The sequence below is a fragment of the Salmo trutta genome, chromosome 13, assembly GCF_901001165.1.
Source record: "Salmo trutta chromosome 13, fSalTru1.1, whole genome shotgun sequence".
NCBI classification, from domain to species: Eukaryota; Metazoa; Chordata; class Actinopteri; order Salmoniformes; family Salmonidae; genus Salmo; species Salmo trutta.
Window position 1 is genome coordinate 58,691,404 of NC_042969.1, and position 25,525 is coordinate 58,716,928.

The 25,525-nt window shown below is 43.6% G+C and overlaps 1 long non-coding RNA gene across 1 annotated transcript in view; it reads left to right on the forward strand.

The window, feature by feature from the left end:
- LOC115206197 (uncharacterized) overlaps positions 1 to 25,525 on the forward strand; it is an 80,543-nt gene that overhangs the window by 43,111 nt on the left and 11,907 nt on the right. Inside the window, exon 3 of the long non-coding RNA XR_003880756.1 lies at positions 17,492 to 17,551. This is a non-coding gene — a long non-coding RNA (uncharacterized LOC115206197). The remainder of the gene's footprint in view (positions 1 to 17,491; positions 17,552 to 25,525) is intronic.

Below are 25,525 nucleotides of genomic sequence, written 5' to 3' on the forward strand. Positions count from 1 at the left end.
AAAGGGACGATGGACGGGGCCATGTACCGTCAAATCTTGGTTGAGAACGTGGATGGGTATTCCAGCATGACAATGGATGGGTATGACAATGACCCAAAACACACAGCCAAGGCAACAAATGAGTGGCTCAAGAAGAAGCACAAGGTCCTGGATTGGCCTAGCCAGTCTCCAGACCTTATTCCAATAGAAAATCTGTGGAGGGAGCTGAAGGTTCGAGTTGCCAAACATCAGCCTTAATGACTTGGAGAAGATCTGCAAAGAGGAGTGGGACAAAATCCCTCCTGCGATGTGTGCAAACCTGGTGGCCAACTACAAGAAATGTCTGACCTCTGTGATTACCAACAAGGGTTTTGCCACCAAGTACTAAGTCATGTTTTGCAGAGGGGTCAAATACTTATTTCCCTCATTAAAATGCAAATCATTTTATAACATTTTTCACATGCGTTTTTCTGGATTTTTTTGTTGTTATTCTGTCTCTCACTGTTCAGATAAAACTACCATTAAAATTATAGACTGATCATTTCTTTGTCAATGGGCAAATGTACAAAATCAGCAGGGGATCAAATACTTTTTTCCCTCACTGTACCTTTAGTATTCATAATTTAAAATGCAGTCTGTTTATTGTTTTTGGCATCTCCCACTAACCAGCCTCAAGTACATGTCGTATACAACACTTGCAACCACAGACATCCATTACAATTCTTTGTAAATGAACAATGGATTGAGCAGATGAACGCTTGAAAGGCTTTGACTGAGTGAGCGTGGCAAACAATCCCAGGCATTAACCTGGTGCGGAGGAGGAGGAGTCATTGCAAGGTTAAAGCCCAGCAGCACGTCGTAGAAGAGAGAGAAGTGGGATAAAGACCTGGTGCCAGGAATACATTTTGATGATGGCGGGAAAGGCCAAGTGCCTCTAGCAAATTGCTTTGGGGTTACAGAGATAATGCTGAAAGCTTTAAGCTGAGGGGTTTTCAGTCTGGGGCCTAGAGCCACTGTTTACTGCAGCTCATGGCTACTGCAGCTGCTAGAGAGAGAGAGACAGAGAGAGAGATGGCATCTTGGATGTTGTCCCTGATCCAAGGCAGGATGGGCGACGTGGGTTGTAGGATACGTCAGACCAGCCTGGCATACGTTGTCTGTACCCGACAACACACCACTAGAGCTGATGTGGGATTTGGGGGTGGGGTGTTTTGAAGAGGAAGGGGTTGGGTGTGTGCGTGCCCCTGTGCGTGTGTGTCCATCACTAATGTGTATGTGTGTCCACGTGTATGCGTGTGTTTGTGTGTAGAAATGCCATGCCCAATGCAGCGCTGCTGGCTCCAGAAGGTTAGCCATGCCCAACACAGCGGGAGCTGCCAGTGCTGAGCTGTCTGGCACTTCTGCAGGGCATTGATTAAGTGGCACACAACAGCACAGCACAGCGCTACTGCCTCACCTGCCATTAGCTGAGCCAGTGCCAGCCAATACCCACGCATGAGTCAGGGAGTATTGGCGTGATTCGAGACAGACTATCAGCCAATAAGAGCTGACTGTGTTTTGTGGCAGAGAGAGAAAGAGGGTGGAAGAGAGAGGGGGGAGTGGGGGAATGAGAGTGAGAGAAAGAGAGAGAGGAGGAGAGAGAATGAAAAGAGAGGAAGAGAGAAAGGGAATTAGAGAGAGCCTTTGAAATGGTGACAGAGAGGAGCTGATTACAGGGAGACATGGATCTCAAATCAAATTTTATTTGTCACATGCGCCGAATACAACAGGTGTAGACCTTACAGTGAAATGCTTACTTTACAAGCCCCTAACCAACAACGCAGTTTTAAGAAAAATACCTAAAAAAAATACGAAATAAAAGTAACAAATAATTAAAGAGCTGCAGCAAATAACAATAGCGAGGCTATATACATGGGGTACCGGTACAGAGTCGAGGTAATTGAGGTAATATGTACATGCAGGCAGAGTTATTAAAGTGACTATGCATAGATGATAATAACAGAGAGTAGCAGCAGCGTTGTTTGGAGATTAAATGTACGATGGCACATTTTGAATATTTTCGAGAGGCTTTAATGAACCTGGCAAAGTGAAAATGAGTTATTGAAACCTAATGAGGGAAGTTAAGCACCAAACTTTTAATGCATAACTTTTGTGAATAGTTACCGCTGATATGGCGGCGAACCTCTGCAAAGCAGCAATATCTAGGCTCCAACAATAGATAATTAAACAAAGAAGAAACAACTATGATTACAGCTCATGGTTTTATTGGCATTAACATACAACTCTACTGAAACAGAGCAGTTCTGAGCATGTTTCAGATGAAGGATTTTACTATGGGAACAGCTGTTGACTTGTCAGTTTAAAAAGGGCTCAATGTAATATAGTCTACTGTATCTGTTCCACCTCATAGCATCCGTCTAGCTCTGCACTCTCTCTTCTGGCATGGCATGGTGCTGTGCATTACCAGGCCTCCATAGCAAGACCACCAGCGCAGTTCCCTGGGCAGTCAGGGAGTCTGATAATCTGTCATTACCCAATAAGAGCTGGGGGACTTCCATTGCCTCTTAAAACAAGAATGTCTGCATTTTTCTTTTTGATAGAGGATGTGGTTGTCAATTCTACTCAAAATCCTAATACCCAGTACAGTCATTGTTTCATTGGTTTATGTTGCATACTACTTGGTATGCTGTGGTCAGAGAAACACTATTAATCCAGATAATAATGGCAAAGAGTGTGGCATGTCTAGCGTCTACATCGCTTACCAAAGGTTTGATGTTTGTCATGAGTGAATCAGACTTTAAGGAAAGAAATAGTAGAGACCATGACCTGAAACGTTGTAGACACTGGTAGTGTAACGTTAGGTAGACCAGGGGTTCTGAAACTTTTGGGAACCAGGGAACCCTTTTGTGATAGCAAATTCATCAGGGAACCCCTTATAATCAGAACACAACTCGAGTGAGATAAAAATAGCATACAAGGAGTTCTACTATGACTTTGGCAGTGCGTGGCCGGATGAACCAAGTCTTGGACCCTGGGAAGGAACATGTTAAAGGCCCGCCTCTTGGCATCGGAGAGAAATGTTGCAGGTTTCAAGCGATTTTTCAATTCTACAAATTTTGGGGCAGAGATGGGGCAGAGATACTTTTTGTTGTTACAGCTTTAAAGCAAATATCCTGCAATTTTTTTAAATTGCCATGAGGCAGAGATAAAGAAATACAGTTTTAAAGCTTAAATTACATTGCATTGATGTTATTATTATTTTTAACTGGACTATAAGAATTATTGAGTTGAACAATGTATGGAGTTCTGTGGAAGTCAATATCCCTATGAACCTCCCAGGGCAATGTGGGCTCCTGAGTGGTGCAGCGGTCTAAGGCACTGCATCTCAGTGCAAAAGGCGTCACTACAGTCCCTGGTTCAAATCCAGACTGTGCCACATCTGGCTGTAATTGGGCGGGTTAGGGCGGTGCATAGTTGGGCCGGGGTAGGCAGTCTTTGTGAATAAGAATTTGTTCTTAACTAGTTACATTTAAAAAATATATATGTAGCTCCTTTAACATTAATAAGTTGTATTGTATTACAACCTCAAAACTTGTTCCACGATACCTTTGCCAAAATTTGTTGAATCTGTTGTTGTTAGTAATATTCATTAAAACATATATGTAATTATATATATATACTGACCCCCTGCAGTACCTCCCCAAGGGGTCCGCGGACCCTTCTTTGAGAACCCGCGAAGTAAGCCATGCCTGTAAACTGTAATTCAGTTGAGTCCAAAGATGCGGACACCCCATAGTCTGTTGCCCATTGTGACATACAGTGCATTCGGAAAGTATTCAGACCCCTTGACCCTTTCCACAGGCATTTTTAATTTTTTTGCTAAAATGTATAAAAACCTGTTTTCACTTTGTCAATATGAGGTATTGTATGTAGATTGATGAGGATTATACTTTTTTTAAATCCATTTTAGAATAAGGCTGTAACGTAACAAAATGTGGAAAAAGTTAAATGGTCTGAATACTTTCCGAATGCACTGTACTGTAGCTACAGTACACTGCTCTGAGACCCCGTACATCCCCAAAATTCCCAACCAGTGGGGTTCTGCATACGCGTCTTCTATTCATTTGAATGGGGTGAAGGTTGGAGAAATTGCAGCGAAAAGTATGAAAGCCAACGGTCCGATATTCTAGAATAGTGCTGTACAGATGCGTACACGTTCTTGGAATCTAATAAATGCTTAAGGCCGACCCGGGATTCAATCCCCAACAACAATGACACTTTGTGCTAATGAAGCTAGCATTCTAACCATTACCCTACCAAAACCATGGTCATGGTTGGTGAGGACAAAATACCAGGTGTTAGCTAACATGCTAAACACTACCGCACCGTTCCTAACACACACAGCTAACTTCTTCCCATCTGCTAAACTAGTTGATCAAACAGAATTATCAACCCGTGATTGATAGCAGTAACCTTGATTTCCTCTGTATGTACTGAAGAATAGCTTGTATTCATTATTCAACTCTGTTAGCTCGCTGAGCTCAAGCCTAGGCATTCGTTCGGGGAGCGAACAACAAGTCTCAGACAAGGTTACTCAACACACTACCGTGGCTTACCGAATCACCTTCATTATTACACTCATACTAGTTTTCACCTCTCTGAAATTGGAATTCGACTTCGCGGAATGATGCAAGCCTTTGTCTCCCCACATTGTACGGGGAGTACGATCGTACCCGGTAGTGGAACATTAGGATTTTCCAACTGCTGATTAGTCGCGGCCCTCCATGTCTGTTAATTTTCTCATCGCCCCTTGAGTTTGAAGAATTCTCTCATCCAGCCTTTGATCTTATCTATTCCCTCCCTCTCTCCCTCTCCTGACCTCACCACCCCTCCCTTCTTCTCCCTTTCCCTCCCTCTACCTCTCCTCCCCTCCTCTCTCCACAGACCGAGCCTGCCTGCCAGAGCATTATAAACTAGAATTCTGCTGGATCCTCTCAGGATGTGACCTGCACTTCTTTATGAAAGGATTTTCCATTATGTCCTGTAGCCTTGTGTCTGTGTCTGTGTCTGTGTGTGTGTGTGTGTGTGTGTGTGTGTGTGTGTGTGTGTGTGTGTGTGTGTGTGTGTGTGTGTGTGTGTGTGTGTGTGTGTGTGTGTGTGTGTGTGTGTCTGTGTGTGTGTCTGTGTGTGTGTGTGTGTGTGTGTTCATGATCTGATACTGACACAACCCGCTGAAACACATCCCTGTATGGAACATTAGAACCACATACAGTGTGTGGTACAGTGTTAGAACTCGCTTCCATTTATACAGTACAGAAAAAACACCGGATACAGTACCTTCGAAAAGTATTCAGACCCCTTAACATTTTCCACATTTTGTTACATTACAGCCTTATTCTAAAATAGATTTAAAAAACCAGAAATACCTTATTTACATAAGTATTCAGACCCTTTGCAATGAGACTTGAAATTGAGCTCAGCTGCATCCTGTTTCCATTGATCATCCTTGAGATGTTTCTACAACTTGATTGGAGTCCACCTGTGGTAAATTGAACTGATTAGACATGATTCTGAATGGCACACACCTGTCTAAATAAGGTCCCACAGTTGACAGTGCATGTCAGAGCAAAAACCAAGCCATGAGGTCGAAGAAATTGTCCGTAGAGCTCCGAGACAGGATTGTGTCGAAGCACAGATCTGGGGAAGGGTACCAAAACATTTCTGCAGCATTGAAGGTCCCCAAGAACACAGTGGCCATTTGGAACCACCAAGACTCTTTCTAGAGCTGGCTGCCCGGCCAAACTGAGCAATCGGGGGAGAAGGGCCTTGGTCAGGGAGGTGACCAAGTACCTGATGGTCACTCTGACAGAGCTCCAGAGATCCTCTGTGGAGATGGGAGAACCTTCAGAAGGACAACCATCTCTGCAGCTCTCAACCAATCAGGCCTTTATAGAGTGGCCAGATGGAAGCCACTCCTCAGTAAAAGGCACATAACAGCCCACTTGGAGTTTGCCAAAGGGCACCTAAAGGACTCTGACCATGAGAAACAAGATTCTCTGGTCTGATAAAACCAAGATTGAACTCTTTGGCCTGAATGCCAAGCGTCACTATCATTTCTGGAGGAAACTTGGCACCATGCCTATGGTGAAGCATGGTGGTGGCAGCATCATGCTGTGGGGATGTTTTTCAGGGGCAGGGACTGGGAGACTAGTCAAGATCGGGGGAAAAAAGAATGGAGCAAAAAACAAAGAGATCCTTGATGAAAACCTGCTCCAGAGCGCTCAGGACCTCAGACTGGGGCGAAGGTTCACCTTTCAACAGAACAACGACCCTAAGCACAGCCAAGACAACGCACAAGTGTTTTCAGGACAAGTCTCTGAATGTCCTTGAGTGGCCCAGCCAGAGCAAACATCTCTGGAGAGACCTGAAATTAGCTGTGCAGAGACGCTCCCCATCCAACTTGACGGAGAGCTTGAGAGGATCTGCAGAGAAGAATGGGAGAAACTCCCCAAATACAGGTGTGTCGAGCTTGTAGTGTCATACCCAAGAAGACTCGAGGCTGTAATCGTTGCCAAAGGTGCTTCAACAAAGCACTGAGTAAAGGGTCTGAATACTCATGTAAATGTGATATTTCAGTTTTTATTTGTATTTTTTGCAAAGAAATCTAGAAACCTTTTTTTGCTTTGTCATTATGGGTTATTGTGTGTAGATTGATGAGTAAAAAATACTATTTAATCGATTTTAGAATAAGTATGTAACGTATAAAAAATGTGTAAAAAGTCAAGGGGTCTGAATTGTTTCTGAATGCACTGTAACGGTACGATAATCCTGACCAAGAACTAGCATGAAACATTATATTGAAGAAAACCGATATACACACACACACACACACACACACACACACACACACACACACACACACACAGTGGGAGCAGGTTCTAACAGCCCCTGGCAGGTCCTGTGCCTCGACCCTGCTGCTCTAGTTGGGAGCGGTGAGGTTGCTGCAGAAGAAACAATGGAGCTCTTTGTGCTGTCGGCTCTCTGGCTCTGAGAGAGAGCTGCAAAATGTCTCCCCCAGATGAAACTGCATATTGTTTCCCAGTGAGAGCTGCTCAGTTTTCTCCGTCTGTCCCCCTGGACACCACTCATACCCCCCAGGCCACAGCACTGCCTCTTCCTGGTTGCTCTGCTTTCTGTCAGACCCACTGGCCTTCCCTTCGTCTGCTGCTTCTCTTGCTGCCCTGCACCACTTATGTTATACTGTAAATACCACACACGCACACACACACATATACACACACTTAAACATTTCAGTCCATATGCATTCACACATGCACACACACACATACAAATGCATGCACATGCACACACACACATACAAATGCATGCACATACACACACATGCATGTATGAAAACTTATACTGTACATGCTCACACATGTACACACGCACAAACACACATACACACATACACGTGCGCATCATCAGCAATCCCTCAAGGGTAATCTCTTCCTCACAGGTTTTTTAGGGGGCTTGATTGTTGTGGGTCCAGCCGATTTTGGAGTCTCAGACCTGTCTACAGACGCTGCAAGTGAGTTTTGGAGGGGAGGGGAATGGGTTTCTTGGCGGGTTGGTCTGTGCGTTTTTGTCGTTTTTTCAATGGCCGGTGTGGTGCAGGTGTCCTCATAACCCCTAAGAGTCTAAGCCTTTGACCATCTTAATACCAACATATTTAGCATACATGGATTAATAACTGGGGTCATTTTGACCCCAATAAAAAATTATTGGAAAAAGCAACAATCATAAAGCAATATCAACTTCATTCCTAGCAAAACATCATTAGACATGTAAATAATGTTATACAGAATAAATAATTACCAACACAGACTGTTATTTTTGCACAATTACAGACAATTAGCATTTTCTGTCAAACAAAAATTAATGTGCAGCTTTTTTCTAAATAAAAAGTAAATGTACTTTTTTGTCATACTTGTGGTTAAATACAACTGCCATTTAAAGGGGCAGTACACAAAAATGTGAAATATACTTAATTTTATTGACAAAAAGTGATTCATCCATTGAGCCTGAGAGACAATGAACAAAAATATGCATTCGTTTTGGTTATTTACTTACCCCACAGCCAGCATTAGCATCGCTGCTCGTGAAACAACCCAAATACCATAACAAGTTTCAAATATAGAATATTGAAGGGTATATAGGAATTCCCACAAAAGTCCATACTAATACAGAAACATGAAACAATTATTTTTGATTTATTATGAACAAGTTTATTGACAAAGTCATGAAAAATTTGAAGAATTGAATAAACCACCTTTGGGCTATGATCAAAATGACCCCATTCGGTAGTTTGAGGGTTAAACAGACGGATTTTGCTGAGGATTTTTGTATTATGCTAATTAGATTCCCTCACTGACGTGGACATCGACCTGAAGTTGTTTGGGCAGCCTTGAGTCAGCATGCAGACACAGTATCCTGTCCATTGGAGTGCCCGATGATTTAGGATTCTTTGCTGGGGATGTTTGCCTGGGTCAGGACGCTGACGTTGGTCCGTCAATCCTCCCATCTGATGCTCAGTATTTCCCTCTAGAACTATTCATGCTGGTGCTCCAGTTTTTTAAGGTACCTTCTGTAGGACACACACACACACGCACCATGTTTTGTGACGTATTGTACTGAATGTAATCATAGTTCCTATTTACGCCCTCTTTGTGTTACATGTAGAAAGGAGAATCACACTTTGAGCTAGTTTGCTGTTTTCAAGGCTTGACTTCATGTAAACAATGACAAAAGAGAAAAGGTTGCTACTTTGGTAGAACTGTGCTGGTTTTAGACCTTTTACACCAGTTTCAATCAGACAAGTTCCACCTCAACTCTAATATACTGAACAAAAATTTAAAAAAACACAACATGCAACATTTTCTATATTTTTCCTGAGTTACAGTTCATATAAGGAAATAAGGACATTTTTATAAATTCATCAGGCCCTAATCTATGGATTTCACATGACTGGGCAGGGGTGCAGCCATGGGTGGGCCTGGGAGGACATAGGCCCACCCACTTGGCAGAAAGGTCCTCCCACCGTGGAGCCAGTGCCAGCCAATCAGAATGAGTTTTTCACCACAAAAGGGCTTTATTACAGACAGAAATACTCCTTAGCCCCCCCCCCCCCCCCAACGATCCCGCAGGTGAAGAAGCCGGATGTGGCGTCCTGGGCTGGCGTGGTTACATCTGGTCTGCGGTTGTGAGGTTGGACGTTCTGCCAAATTCTCTAAACAACATTGGAGACAGCTTATGGTAGAGAAATAGAACCACATTCCACTGTGGAGATCCGGTGTTGGAGGGATTTCTATTGCATTTTGTCCACTTTTTATATATTTTGTTGTTGTCAAACGTGGACCACACTGCTTGTCACCAATGTAGACTCAGAGTAAGTGAGGAAAATAATGTCCTTCTCAGGGCAAGTATGAGCCTCATCATTTCATACCACTTCTATGTTATTTTTCCTTGGAGTAGCATAAATAACACCCTATTCTTTTGCTTTGCCTATGGGCCATGTACACTTGCCAGTGGTTATATTCAAGATAGGGAGAGAATCTGTGCGCTTCGGCCTAACGGCTCTGTAAGATCAACTCCGAACCTCGCTAATCACTTTATACGCTGTACTTTTTTATGTGTGAAGAGTGAAGACTCCAAAGTAGCTCTTTCCACGAAATCCAGTTTCAACTCTGACTGTATTCTGTTTGTACTGGGTTTGACAGCTTCATTTGTGAAGTGTCTCAATTAAGGGGAATATTTCTCCCGACATATCTGCATAGCCAAGCTGTCTCTGTAGCACATAAAATCCTGGGCTTAAGGAAGTCATCACACACCTTTCAGAGTCTGCAAAGAGACGCCAGCTAAAAATAGCCAGACAGAACCCCAACGCTGGTTATTGCTCGTCGTCGCCCCCAGACAGTTGTATTTGCATATCTTTTATGTGTTTTTTCCTCCTTTTTTAACAGTTTTGATTCCCTGCCTTGAGCAGAGCAAGCCTGTCGTATAGGGATCCTCTGGGGGGGGTGGGGGGGGGGTTGAAAAGCAGTCGACAGTTGGGTAATTAAAGATTTGCGAAAGCCGAGCCTTTGCTTTTTTCCCTCCCTGTATTTCCTTTCAGCTCTCTTTTGGAAAGTGTAACGGTTCTGTCTGGGTTTATCAGAGGGATGGTATATTGAGTCCAGAGAGCTAGCCATCTGGTCCTGCCGCCACCACTCCCTCTCTCTGCAGCTACAGTAGTAATGTGACGGTGAGAACCCGGTGGCTTCTCAACTCTCCCCAACACCAACGCCCTCTCACAGCTCAGTGTCAAGAAAAACTGAGGATCAGCTAGCAACACAGCTAGCCTTTTAGTCTGGCTGATCAACGGCCCTGTCAGACTCTGTCCAACTGCCTCACGTGGACAAGTGTTTTTCAGACTTCTACAGTGCAACGGTATCATGTAATATGGAGAGAATATTTGAAGTAAGGTTAGTCTGACAATGAAGCTTCCTCAAGTAAAGAGAAACAGCGAATGACTAGGCTTGGATGGATATGTAGCATAATACATAGTACTACAGCTATATGTTTGTTGTACAGCCAACAGCAATTAAGATGTCTGTCAGTTTTAAACATCGCTGCTAGCAAACACTACAGTTTGTCAGCTCTGAGAGATTTTGCCAGGACTTCTCGCTAGACATATCTTTAGTGCTTACTTCAAGGTCGTAGCACATGTTACTCAGTATCTGTTACAAATATTGAATTATATCCACTCGTATTTTAGGGATTTAAGCAAGTCATATCCAAATAAAGGAGAAATTGAATTATTGAAGTGGTTGCTCTTGCCTTCTCCAGCTGGAAGACTTGAAACTTAAAATAACAACAAAAGGTGGTACTGCTCCTCTTGGTTAATCTTGTGCGCAAGTAAATCTGCCATTAATACGTAACTCCTCTGAAAAGGATCTAAATGTGATTAAATGCAGATTATGGAAACATTATGGAAACTCACTGACTAAGCACTGCTCTTTTCTGAGATTCAGAAACTGGCCATTTTCATGATTATTATTATTAGTGGGCTCTAGCTGTCCTTGAGGACTTGTGTCCTTTGGATAAAAAGATGGAGAATGTGCATCACAGTGCCAGCTTTTACCATGTGGCATTGTTGAATTTATGCAGCATTTCTTTGTGAAGCTACATATTTTCTATGAAAATAAATGTTCATTCCGATTGTGCTTGCACCCACTCAGCCTTGGCCATCGGGATTCAACATGATTAACCAATTATTGCTTTGCTATCATGCTCAGTTTGACGCTGACCACCCGAAATTCGGATTGAGAAGTGTAACCGGTAATTAAGAGAAGCAACAGAGCAGAAAGTATTTGTCTCCGTTTGGAATTTACAATGTGTGTCTGCACTAGAGTGACAGGATTATTATACTGAACCAAATATGGGATTTTCTTTACATAAAATCCCTACCAAGAAATCGGCAACCCATTTTCCATATATTTTCATTCTTGTTGAAGTGTAGCTCCAGGGGGATATTGGGTTGGCCTGTGCAGAGTTTTATGAGATCTGTTGGTTACTGTTTGGAATGTGCTACTGGATTCTTTTCGTGGTTGTGTGTTTGTTATTGCCCACTATGTTTTTCATTGGCCATCAAATGGAGGGCACAAAGATGAGTTGTTTCATGGTGCTGCTGTTCCACAGTTTCCCATATCGTAGTTGTTGGCATCGTCATGAATTACAACCATTTTAGCAAATGTCACTGAACATATTGTTTGTGAGTTTATTGCAAGTGTTTATGATGCATTTAAGTGGTGTAAGAATAATGAGAAAGTTTTATTTTTTCGACTTGGAAAAACAATATGAACGGCCCTCCAAGCTGAATGACCCTCCACATTTTCACATTTTCTAACCTTAATAATGTAGCTATTTAGCTAGTTTAACTATATTGTCAATGTTAGCAAGCTAATTTATGATTGGCAACATTAGCTTGCTCAGCTTCTGCTCATACTGTAATGGCTAGCTATCTCATTACACCGACCAAGCAATTTATGATTTCACCAACTAGAAAATGAGATTCAGAGTAACATTTGAATGCAGCATTACATGCTAGCTTCTCTTCCCTCTTCTATGGAACAGACCGTGACAATGACCCTGTTATACCATACCGTATCTCTAACATTGTACATCCATAGTAAGATCTCTGAGTTTTTCAGAGGGGCTATCAGACGGGCATTCTTTTAGACTTGCTCAAGCAGTCTGTCCCCGCAGGCAGGGAGGTGGTGCTAAGCGGAGCTCTCTGTGGTCAGCCAGTAAATCAGTCATCCAGCCATTCAGCCAGTCGGTCATTCAGCCAGTCAGTCAATCAGTGGAATAGTCGGGTAGCCAGCCAGTAAGTCAGTCATCCAACCAGTCAGTCAGTCATCTAGCCAAGCACTAAACAGCCAGCCAGTCAGTCAGTGGAGTAGTTGGGCACCCAGCGAGCTGGGGAGCTTGGGCGCCAGTTGAACAGTCAGTCACTGGCACAGATCCACTTGTCCCATCGCTGTTGCCCTAGGGGAAAACACTCAGTGGCTTTTTATGCTTTATCAGCATGGCGCTGCCTACTGCCTTCTGGAGGTCTCTTAAAACAGATACACAAATAAATGGAGTGTATGGAAATAGCTGTCCTCTCATCTGGAGCCAAGCTGTCCCATCACGCTGATCAAGGTCATTGTCTTTAATGAGACAGGGGGCTGTGATGGCCTCCTCCACTCAACTTTTGTTGAAGTCTGCAAATGTTGCTTTTTAAGCTTTTTCCAAAATAGATCAAACACATTATTGGAGGTTAAAACAGTATCAAATGGGAATAATGTATTTCAGTGTATTTTTGTGTCATTTTCTCTTCAGAACTCTTTGTACATTAAGCGGTCACAGTCCCTTTCTCATAGACATGACTGACCCTAATTTCCATCTGGGTTGGGACTGAACATGTTGCTGTGTACTTAGATAGATCATGTCCTAACCCCCTCTGTGTGTCACTTCTTAAACATTTTAGGTGGCCATTAAAAGCCTTCTGTAGTGCTATAGTGTGTACAGTGCATTCGGAAACTATTAAGACCCCTTGACTTTTTCCACATATTGTTAAGTTACAGCCTTATTCTAAAATGGATTAAATTGTTTTTTTTCTCTCATCAATACCCCATTATGACAAAGCAAAAACTGTTTTTTTTACATTTTTGCAAATGTATTAAAAATGAAAACTTGCTTTGTTGAAGCACCTTTGTCAGATATTACAGCCTCGAGTCTTCTTGGGTATGACGCTACAAGCTTGGCACACCTGTATTTGGGGAGTTTCTCCTATTCTTCTCTGCAGATCCTGTCAAGCTCTAACATAAAGGCTGATTGGTGGAGTACTGCAGAGATGGTTGTCCTTCTGGAAGGTTCTCCCTTCTCCACAGAGGAACTCTGGAGCTCTGTCAGAGTGACCATTGGGTTCTTGGTCACCTCCCTGACCAAGGCCCTTCTCCCCCGATTGATTGGTTTGGCCGGCGGCCAGCTCTAGGAAGAGTCTTGGTGGTTCCAAACTTCTTCCATTTAAAAATGATGGAGGCCACTGTGTTCTTGGGGACCTTTAATGTTGCAAAAAGTTTTTGGTACCCCTCCCCAGATCTGTGCCCCAACACAATCCTGTCTCGGATCTCAATAGACAATTCCTTTGACCTCATGGCTTGGTTTTTGCTCTGACATGCACTGTCAACTGTGGGACCTTATATAGACAGGTGTGTGCCTTTCCAAATCATGTCCAATCAATTGAATTGACCACAGGTGGACTCCAATCACTCCAATCTCAAGGATGATCAAAGCAGCTCAGTTTCGAGGTATTATTTGTTTTATTTTTTATTTTGTGCAAAAATGACAAAAAACAGTTTTTGCTTTGTCATTATGGGGTATTGTGTGTAGATTGATGAGGAAAATGTTATTTAATCAATTTTAGAATAAGGCTGTAACATAACAAAATGTGGAAAAAGTGAAGGGGTCTGAATACTTTCCAAATGCACTGTATACGTGGTTGTGTTGGAATGATAGCGATGGTGATGTTTCAGACCACTTTTTGTCTTACTAATCTACATTAGGTAACACTCTGTTTGAGGGTACCTTACATAAGGACTTAATAACACATCCATAAGCAGTAAAGCATATGCCATCAACCAAACTGCTAGGGAGCAAGGATAGCTACCAGCCAAGATTGGAGACAAAGCTAGAGATGAACACCAACATTAGTGAACATAATCCTATACCATGCATTTGGATCATCGGAGAACTACAATTTACCATACCATACCATACATGCTGCGATTTCCCTGGGGTACAGTCTTTTTCCTTGTCTCTACTTTGGTTGCTCTTTCGATGGCTTCCCGCCATGCTGTCACAGGATTATGTGTAGAACCCAGAGCCTAGCCGACCACAGGATTATATGTAGAACCCGGAGCCTAGTAGACCACAGGATTATGTGTAGAACCCAGAGCCTAGCAGACCACATGATTATGTGTAGAACCCAGAGCCTAGCAGACCACAGGATTATGTGTAGAACCCAGAGCCTATCCGACCACAGGATTATGTGTAGAACCCAGAGCCTAGCAGACCACAGGATTATGTGTAGAACCCAGAGCCTAGCCGACCACAGGATAATGTGTAGAACCCAGAGCCTAGCAGACTACAGGATTATGTGTAGAACCCAGAGCCTAGCCAACCTCGGGAATATGTGTAGAACCCAGAGCCTAGCAGACCACAAGATAATGTGTAGAACCCAGAACCTAGCAGACCACAAGATAATGTGTAGAACCCAGAACCTAGCAGACCACAGGATTATGTGTAGAACCCAGAACCTAGCGGACCTCACAGGCCTATGTGTAGAGCCCAGAGCCTAGCCAATCTGGAACAGACGATACTCTCTTGGTACTTCAGGCATTGAGGATAATTAGTTGGGTTTTATTATGTGCAGAGGTCACAGGCTGAGTATGTGAAGTAGCCTACGTCAAAAGAAAGAGTCAACGCAAGTCTGTTAAGCGAGTCTGTTAAGAGCTTTTGATTGCGCTACTAGTGCTGCATACAATTGACCACCGAAGGCTCTCCTGGTGTCATGTGATCAAGTGCATTTCAAAGACTAAGTGGGAGTTTGTCATTTCACTGTCATTTCAGGAAAATTCCTGAAATATCCTCTGTCGTGCGATATTACATGGAGGAAGTGTTACTTGAATTCTTCTTTGCTTGTGGTTTTCGATATGTTATTAATTTGCCTTAATGCAAATGAGCAGTGGGAAATGTTATTGTCGCTATACTGTACTCCCCTCCATTAGCCAAACGAGTCAACAACCTGCTCAGCTATACCGCTGCAGCATGGTCACATAGTCTATCGCTAATAATATACACAGCGCGGTAGGGACACATGGTCCATCACTAATGGTATACACAGCGCTGTAGGGTCACATGGTCTATCGCTAATAATATACACAGCGCTGTAGGGTCAAATGGTCCATTGCTAATGGTATACACAGCGCTGTAGGGTCACATGGTCTATCGCTAATAATATACACAGCGCTGTAGGGTCACATGGTCCATCGCTAATGGTATACACAGCGCTGTAGGGTCACATGGTCCATCGCTAATGGTATACACAGCGCTGTAAGGTCACATGGTCCATCGCTAATGGTATACACAGCGCTGTAGGGTCACATGGTCCATCGCTAATGGTATACACAGCGCTGTAGGGTCACATGGTCCATCGCTAATGGTATACACAGCGCTGTAGGGTCACATGGTCCATCGCTAATGGTATACACAGCGCTGTAGGGTCACATGGTCTATCGCTAATAATATACACAGCGCTGTAGGGTCACATGGTCCATCGCTAATGGTATACACAACGCTGTAGGGTCACATGGTCCATCGCTAATGGTATACACAGCGCTGTAGGGTCACATGGTCTATCGCTAATAATATACACAGCGCTGTAGGGTCACATGGTCCATCGCTAATGGTATACACAGCGCTGTAGGGTCACATGGTCCATCGCTAATGGTATACACAGCGCTGTAGAGTCACATGGTCCATCGCTAATGGTATACACAGCGCTGTAGGGTCACATGGTCCATCGCTAATGGTATACACAGCGCTGTAGGGTCACATGGTCTATCGCTAATGGTATACACAGCGCTGTAGGGTCACATGGTCCATCGCTAATAATATACACAGCGCTGTAGGGTCACATGGTCTATCGCTAATAATATACACAGCGCTGTAGGGTCACATGGTCCATCGCTAATGGTATACACAGCGCTGTAGGGTCACATGGTCCATCGCTAATGGTATACACAGCGCTGTAAGGTCACATGGTCCATCGCTAATGGTATACACAGCGCTGTAGGGTCACATGGTCCATCGCTAATGGTATACACAGCGCTGTAGGGTCACATGGTCCATCGCTAATGGTATACACAGCGCTGTAGGGTCACATGGTCCATCGCTAATGGTATACACAGCGCTGTAGGGTCACATGGTCTATCGCTAATAATATACACAGCGCTGTAGGGTCACATGGTCCATCGCTAATGGTATACACAACGCTGTAGGGTCACATGGTCCATCGCTAATGGTATACACAGCGCTGTAGGGTCACATGGTCTATCGCTAATAATATACACAGCGCTGTAGGGTCACATGGTCCATCGCTAATGGTATACACAGCGCTGTAGGGTCACATGGTCCATCGCTAATGGTATACACAGCGCTGTAGGGTCACATGGTCCATCGCTAATGGTATACACAGCGCTGTAGGGTCACATGGTCCATCGCTAATGGTATACACAGCGCTGTAGGGTCACATGGTCTATCGCTAATAATATACACAGCGCTGTAGGGTCACATGGTCCATCGCTAATAATATACACAGCGCTGTAGGGTCACATGGTCCATCGCTAATAATATACACAGCGCTGTAGGGTCACATGGTCTATCGCTAATAATATACACAGCGCTGTAGGGTCACATGGTCCATCGCTAATGGTATACACAACGCTGTAGGGTCACATGGTCCATCGCTAATGGTATACACAGCGCTGTAGGGTCACATGGTCCATCGCTAATGGTATACACAACGCTGTAGGGTCACATGGTCCATCGCTAATGGTATACACAGCGCTGTAGGGTCACATGGTCCATCGCTAATGGTATACACAGCGCTGTAGGGTCACGTGGTCCATCGCTAATGGTATACACAGCGCTGTAGGGTCACGTGGTCCATCGCTAATGGTATACACAACGCTGTAGGGTCACGTGGGTTGATATGATGATATGGTACTGTACATTATTTCATCTATTTTCTGGAAGCTTTTCCGTTATATGCTTTGGCCCATATACTATAGAGAAAATGTTATATTTAATTCTGTTCTTTGGCCTGTTTCACCTGATCTGACCAGACCTTTGTTTCCATTTGCAGATGCTGTATTCTAGAGGCTGTGGACTGAGGAGAGACTGAGAGAGAGACGAGTGTAAGCAGGTCAGTGCATGTTTTCTCTAATCCCACTGTTTGAGTGCCCTTTGTGAGGATGCCCATTTCATCATTTTGTTCCGGTATATGATAATATGGCTAGGATCATGATATCTAGGTCTACTCTGAAACTCTCCGTGTCTTTGTTTTCCCTACTTTGATTCATACTCAGTAATTATTTTGTCGACCTGACCCTACTCTATCAAAATGTGATTTCCGACTGTGCATACGATGAATTGTAAAGTTACGTGAGGTTTTATCGGAAATACTGTATGTCAGCAATCGAAATGACTAGGTAAAGGTATTTATTATAATCAGCTGTGGGTCACCTGTTTAGCATGACCAAAAATTACTGAAGAGCTGAAAGTCATTCATCTCTCTAGTCACTTCCATTGACACGCAAAACCCAAGTCTCCAGTCCAAACCCTTCTCAAACCCGTCCAATGCCTGTCCACAAGGATGTCTCTAGTCCTTTTGTATATCGATTGAGGACACAATCCTCTCCTTTCTCTCTTTCTCTCTTTCCAGCGCTCTCATCCTTTGAAACCACTGGTACTGACCTTGAGAAAGATTCCACCTCCAAAAGAAGAGGAGAGACGAGAGAGAGAGAGTCAGAGACAGAGAGAGACAGAGAGAGACAGAGAGAGACAGAGAGAGACAGAGAGACAGAGAGAGAGAGAGTCAGAGACAGTCAGAGACAGAGAGAGACAGAGAGACAGAGAGAGACAAGACAGAGAGACAGAGAGAGACGAGAGAGAGAGTCAGACAGAGACAGAGCGAGACAGAGAGAGACAGAGAGTCAGAGACAGTCAGAGTCAGAGAGAGCGAGAGAGAGAGAGAGAGAGAAGGGGAGAGAGTTATGTGAAGCCCCACTGCAATAGAGGAGGTCACAGCACAAAGACATGGCTGGCTCAGCATTCTGTTAGCAGCCTGTTTAGCTTGGCCTGGTCTGGCCTGGCCTGGCCTCGTTTAGCCTGAGAAGATGCTCCTGTGAACACAAAGACCCCCTTGGATGCCCTCTTGGGGGTACACACTGCCCTCTTTTCTCTGTCTCTCTGCCCCCCAGAGCTGCATCGGGGGCCGTTTTAATAATCTCACTCACTGTGTGGTCGCTGGCTGATCAGAGCCCATGAAGAGGTATTGTGGGATTGAGGAGCCCTCGAAACGACGAGAGCTCATCATAGTATGCGGAAGCCAAAATCTTATCTACATTTAAGCGCAATGATGTCAAAAGCTGATATAGTATAATGTCTTACAAAGTGTTACAGCTCTTATGGAATCATCCTTGCTTTTTTTCCCGTCAACCTGTGTGGGTATTCAACCTTCGAAATCTTTATTGATTCAGACAATGGGCACGTTGGGGGAAAAAATATCCATGCGCTTCCTAAATTCCAAACACTTTCTGCAGGACATTCAGTACTGCTTGAAAGAGTGAGTGGGAGTGAGTGAGTTTACAATAGTACCTACTGAGGGCCGTTGGCACCACTTGACCAGTGTGTGTGTGTGTGTGTGTGTGTGTGTGTGTGTGTGTGTGTGTGTGTGTGTGTGTGTTGCTCTGGTCTGGTACAAAGGCTCCTTACCTCATGGCATTGGCATTCCCTGAGAGAATGAGCAGGAACAGAGAGAGGGAGCAGGCACACACTGGGGGTATTCATAGGGCCCGTCCCCACGGGAAGGAGCCAGGCTTGAGTATTAGCCCCTATTAAAAAACAAAGCTAGTCCAGCAGGGGCCTGGCACGATGGAAAGACACAGAGAATGGGAGGAAGAGAAGAAGTGAGAGGGGTATATGGGTTCTGGTCAAAGTGTCATCAGCCTTTTGGACAGAGACAGAGGAAGGGAGAGGAAGGGAGGGGTATTATATGTTTAATGTATTTATTTAACCTTTATTTAACTAGGCAAGTCAGTTAAGAACAAATTCTTATTTACAAAGACGGCCTACCTCGGCCAAACCCTAACAACGCTGGGCCAATTGTGCACCACCTAATGGGACTCCAAATCACAGCCGGTTGTGATACAGCCTGGAATTGAACCAGGGTCTGTATTGACACCTCTAGCTGGGATGCAGTGCCTTAGACCGCTGCACCACTCGGGAGCCATTAAAAAAAGAGAAAAAATAATAATAATAACCTTTACAAATATGGTTCAGGTCTAAGTGTCGTCAGTCTTTTGAACCACTCTCACATCATACTGTGTACTGTAGATATGTCAGGAAGGCTCACAGAACATGTTCATGTGATTATTATCAACGCATAACCCCATAACTGACTGTGTGGGCAGCATCTGGTCTAGTACCAAAACAAATGCAATTTTCAGTATCAATTAAGTTTTGTAATTTTTCAAAAGCTATCATATACCCACCACCGCTATTGTTTTAAAGAACAGCTTTTATTTTTCTGAGAAAGGGGTCTCTAGAGGTTGAGAGTTGGAGGTCTTTAAAACCGTACTGTAGTTTGTGTCAAGATGACAGAGCTCTGTTTTCATGTGTGATGGAATACAATTTAGAGACCTTGTCCTTTTAGCGGAATCCCCCAGGCTCTTCTAATCGGAAAACGTTCCCTTCGACAATTAATGGGAAACATGTGTTTTGAGGGAAGCCAGCAAACTCTCTCCCAAGTTCGACTCTCAGTAGCAAGAGAAATACGGACCATCGCCATAAGCCTACAGTATATGATAACGAGAGTTAGGGTGAATATTTCCAAATCCTGACACTCACTGCATACACTCTTAGACGAAAAGGTGGTATCTAGAACCTAAAACGGTTCTTGGGCTGTCCCCATAATAGAACCCTTTTGGGTTCCCTAACCCTTACCCTTTCCACAAAGGGTTCTACATGGAACCCAAAAGAGTTCTACCTGGAATCAAAAAGGGTTCTCCTATGGGGACAGACAAATAACCCTTTTGGAGCCCTATTTTCTAAGAGTGTACAGACACACAGTATCTCTACAGTTGTAGATAGTGATTGAGATTAACCTAGCTGACACCCCCTGATTTTCTGGGCAGATACTCTATCCTGTACCCCACAGGAGACTGGTGAGGGGAGGACGGTCATAATGATGGATGGAATAAATGGAACGATATTAAAAAACATAAAAACCATGTGTTTGATACCATTCCATTAACTCCATTATAGCCATACTATAAGCCCAACCTCCCGAATGAAGATGCCACCAGCCACCTGTGCTCTACCCAGTGCGTGCATGCCTGTGTACATCATTCCTAATGGTAAAGTTTAAGTGAAAATCCCAGTGGTGCCTCCAGCCCTGCCTACCTTAGGATCCCACTAGCTCTACTGTTGGTTGCTGCTGTCTTAGAGGTCCTGGAAGTGATTCACAGAAGAGAAATGATGTGCCTCCTCCAGATCTTGAGGAGAGAGAGGAAGTTGTGGGCTCCCCACAGCAGGTGCAGACCTTCAGGTCACACATTCATTACTCAGTAATGGCTCTCCTAGCCCCAGCCATAGCAGAGGCTGAGGGTCTCAAATTACATATTACACATACAATCAAAATATGCGCAAAATGAAATGCATTCAAAACTCTATAGTCTTTCTCAACCCAGGCCTCACACTTTGGATGTTTATTTATAATCATGTGTTTTTTGTTCCAAAATTGTTTTGTTCATTTTGTAGAGGGGATACCCACACGAAATGCAAGTAAGGATGTTAGCTAGCAAGTTTTCAGGGTTTGAAACCGGTCTGGGAGAGTCTTAGTTTATAGGCTTATGGTTGTCAATCAAAGGAAAGTAAGGACTATGGACTCAACAGAGGACATGGCCATTGTCATGAGTGAAGGAGAGGAGCGGGGGGGGACCAGTACTATCCACTACCAGAGCCACACCTATATATTGAACTATTTTTGGCTCTGGTCAAAAGTAGCCTAGTGCACTATAAGGCAAGTAAGTTGTGACTTACTTACGAATGACTCTGGTTAAAAGTAGTGCACTATAAGCAATAGGAAGTAGTACACTACATGCGGAATAGGGTGTGATTGGAGACACAGTCCATCTCTCCTTCCTCCCTGCCTCCTACCTCAACAGACAGGCTAAGTAGCATGCACTGCAGCCTCTCCTCTCCAGGTAGCTAGCCAGCATAAAGCCTTTCTTCCCACATCTGGAGGCAGCACTGAGCCAGCAGTCTCAGCTCTTAACATTCCTGGCATGCTTATTCCCAGGGCCAGGCACCCTCTCTCTCGCTTGCTGGCTGTCTTTTGTCAGGATCGAGTAGCATAAATTACTGTGTCCTCAAACAACCCATGTACATTCAGACATGTGCTGATGGAGACCCGCATTGGCAACCAGCTATGACCCCCAGTGCCAGCAGCCATTTTCCATCTCCAAAGCAGCATTTATCGATTCATCGATGGTTTATATATGCGAGGCCTTCCAGATGAACAGAATTCTTCTGTGTTTACACCTTTCTGAGAATGGATAATTGAGATCAATATCAGTTTTCAACAGATTTGAATGAACTGGTACTGTGCTACCCTCACTTTGTCCTGTACAGTGTGGTGAGATGCACTATTAGTAAGCTGTAAAACCCTTGCTATACTATAGTCAATCTAAATTGTCCTCAACAACATCTACAGCTGAAGTGGGAAGTTTACATACACCTTAGCCAAATACATTTAAACTCAGCTTTTCACAATTCCTGACATTTAATCCTAGTAAAAATTCCCTGTCTTAGGTCAGTTAGGATCACCACTTTATTTTAAGAACGTGAAATATCAGAATAATAGTAGAGAGAATGATTTATTTCAGCTTTTATTTCTTTCGTCACATTCCCAGTGGGTCAGAAGTTTACATACACTCAATTAGTATTTGGTAGCACTGCCTTTAAATTGTTTAACTTGGGTCAAACGTTACAGGTAGCCTTCCACAAGCTTCCCACAATAAGTTGGGTGAATTTTGTCCCATTCCTCCTGACAGAGCTGGTGTACCTGAGTCAGGTTTGTAGGCCTCCTTGCTCGCACGCGCTTTTTCAGTTTTGTATAGGATTGAGGTTAGGGCTTTGTGATGGCCACTCCAATACCTTGACTTTGTTGTCCTTAAGCCATTTTGCCACAACTTTGGAAGTATGCTTGGGGTCAATGTCCATTTGGAAGACCCATTTGCGACCAAGCTTTAACTTCCTGACTGATGTCTTGAGATGTTGCTTCAATATAGCAACATAATTTTCCATCCTCATGATGCCATCTATTTTGTGAAGTGCACCAGTCCCTCCTGCAGCAAAGCACCCACACAACATGATGCTGCCACCCCCGTGCTTCCCAATTGGGATGGTGTTCTTCGGCTTGCAAGCCTCCCCCTTTTTCCTCCAAACATAATGATGGTCATTATGGCCAAACAGTTCTATTTTTGTTTCAACAGACCAGAGGACATTTCTTCAAAAAGTCCAATCTTTGTCCCCATGTGCAGTTGCAAACCGTAGTCTTGCTTTATTATGGCGGTTTTGGAGCAGTGGCTTCTTCCTTGCTAAGTGGCCTTTCAGGTTATGTCGATATAGGACTCATTTTACTGTGGATATAGATACTTTTGTACCTGTTTCCTCCAGCATCTTCACAAGGTCCTTTGCTGTTGTTCTTGGATTGATTTGCACTTTTCACACCAAAGTGCGTTCATCTCTAGGAGACAGAACGCGTCTCCTTCCTGAGCGGTATGACGCCTACGTGGTCCCATAGTGTTTATACTTGCGTACTCTTCTTTGTACAGATTAACGTGGTCCCTTCAGGCGTTTGGAAATTGCTCCCAAGGATGAACCAGACTTGTGGAGGTCTACAATTTTTTTTCTGAGGTCTTGGCTGATTTCTTTTGATTTTCCCATGATGTCAAGCAAAGAGGCACTGCGTTTGAAGGTAGGCCTTGAAATGCATCCACAGGTACGCCTCCAATTGACTAAAATGATGTCAGTTAGCCTATCAGAAGCTTCTACAGCCATGACGGAATTTTCTGGAATTTTCCAAGCTGTTTAAAGGCACAGTCAACTTAGTGTATGTAAACTTCTGACCCACTGGAATTGTGATACAGTGAATTATAAGTTAAATAATGTGTCTGATAACAATTGTTGGAAAAATGACTTGTGTCATGCACAAAGTAGATGTCCTAACAGACTTGCCAAAACTATAGTTTGTTAACAAGAAATTTGTGGAGTGATTGAAAAATGAGTTTTAATGACTCCAACGTAAGTGTATGTAAACTTCTAACTTCAACTGTATGTGCTCCAAGAAATAGTTGAAAGCTATGTAGTGATTTTCTGGGAATAAAAATGGCTAGAGCCAGTTTCCTTTGGGTTTAGTACTTACTGACAAACTATAAGACCTTCCAATTAGACCCCGACCGATATGTTTATTTGGGTTCGATACCAACTTAGATTTTTTGGGGGGACAAAACGTACCGATATATCTGCCCATATACTGTTTTACAGCAAGGAAATGTAAAAGTTGCCTTTTCAACACCGACTTCATAAATTTCCATCCTAATGAGCAATTGTCCAATAACTATGCTTAACATGTTGATTTCAATAATGACAATAATGACACGTGAGGAGAATGGCCTCACATTTTCAGATAAGCATGAGATACCCTTTTTTCATCCTATTTATCGGTGTAATAATCGTTGTTATTATTATTATCGTTATTTGTATTTGGCCAAGCACACACACAGAGACACGCACAGCGACACACACACACACACACACACACACACACACACACACACACACACACACACACACACACACACACACACACACACACACACACACACACACACACACATACACATACACATACACATATACACACACACACACACATACACATACACATATACACACACACATGCACACTAATGGGTTCTTGCATTTCACATTTTTACCTAATTGGCTACTTTTTGGAAGATGCTCCGTTGATCAGGGGCCAGAGTCGGGGGCTGGGATTGGGGCCCGGGGCCCTCCTGCATGGTATTGAGTTCCAGTGTGGTGGCTGCAGAGCCACCTGTTGCCCTGAGAATGATAATCTGGCTCAGCTGGAACCTCTTTGGTCCCATTCTCCCTATCTTCCCTGCTGGCTTCCCCCCTGTCCTGTGTGCGCCAGATGTGCACTGTCTTTGTGTTCCGAAACAACCCCCGGAGAATGAGAAGTCCATTACGAAACAAGTTATGCATATGTTACTTTTTTTCCTCATTGTTTGGTTTCTCGAAGGCCACCCCTCTTGGAATGATGGACTTGTGCTATACTGTAGCCACATCTTGCAAACTATTTTTGCTATTCAGACCTCGAAGAGGGATTTCTGGCATGGCTATAGACAAGTATGTATTTCCGTGCTTGGTTAGAAAGGTTTTTGGAAGGATGAAAGAGAAACACTTGACAGGGTATGGGCTCATAATGAGGGCATTTACATGAAAAATTTACTTTTTGTACCAAGCAGCAAGTTATTCTCATGGACAGATGCAAGAATTCCATTATGTAATGTAAAATAATGGGAATGTAGCATATCATATCTTTCCATGGCATTAAAATACTGGATTTTTTAACATCCACTAATAGCTGTTATTAAGTCAGGATCATATTTCCTTGTAAGCTATTATAAGGGAGTGCTTATGATGCATTATAACTATCATAATGCCTTTTAACTTGCTGGCTTTAAATAAACCATTACAGATTTTTGCTTTGTGTACACCCAGTACCCATCACACACCATCTAACATATCTCTTACCATTTACTTTGCAGTGGCTGTCAGGTGCATGATGGGAAGTGGGCTGGCAGGGGACAGCAGTGTGGTGGAGGACCAGAATCAATTGGCAGTGTAATGAGATGGCGACGCGCCAGGTTGCCATGGAGCTCACTTGGGCTGTCCTTCACAGGAGGATTTGTAAATGAGAGAGAGAGAGAGAGAGAGAGAGAGAGAGAGAGAGAGAGAGAGAGAGAGAGAAAGGCAGAGAGAGAGGTAAAGGGATGAAGAAAGGCAGAAAGAGGGGTAAAGGGATGAA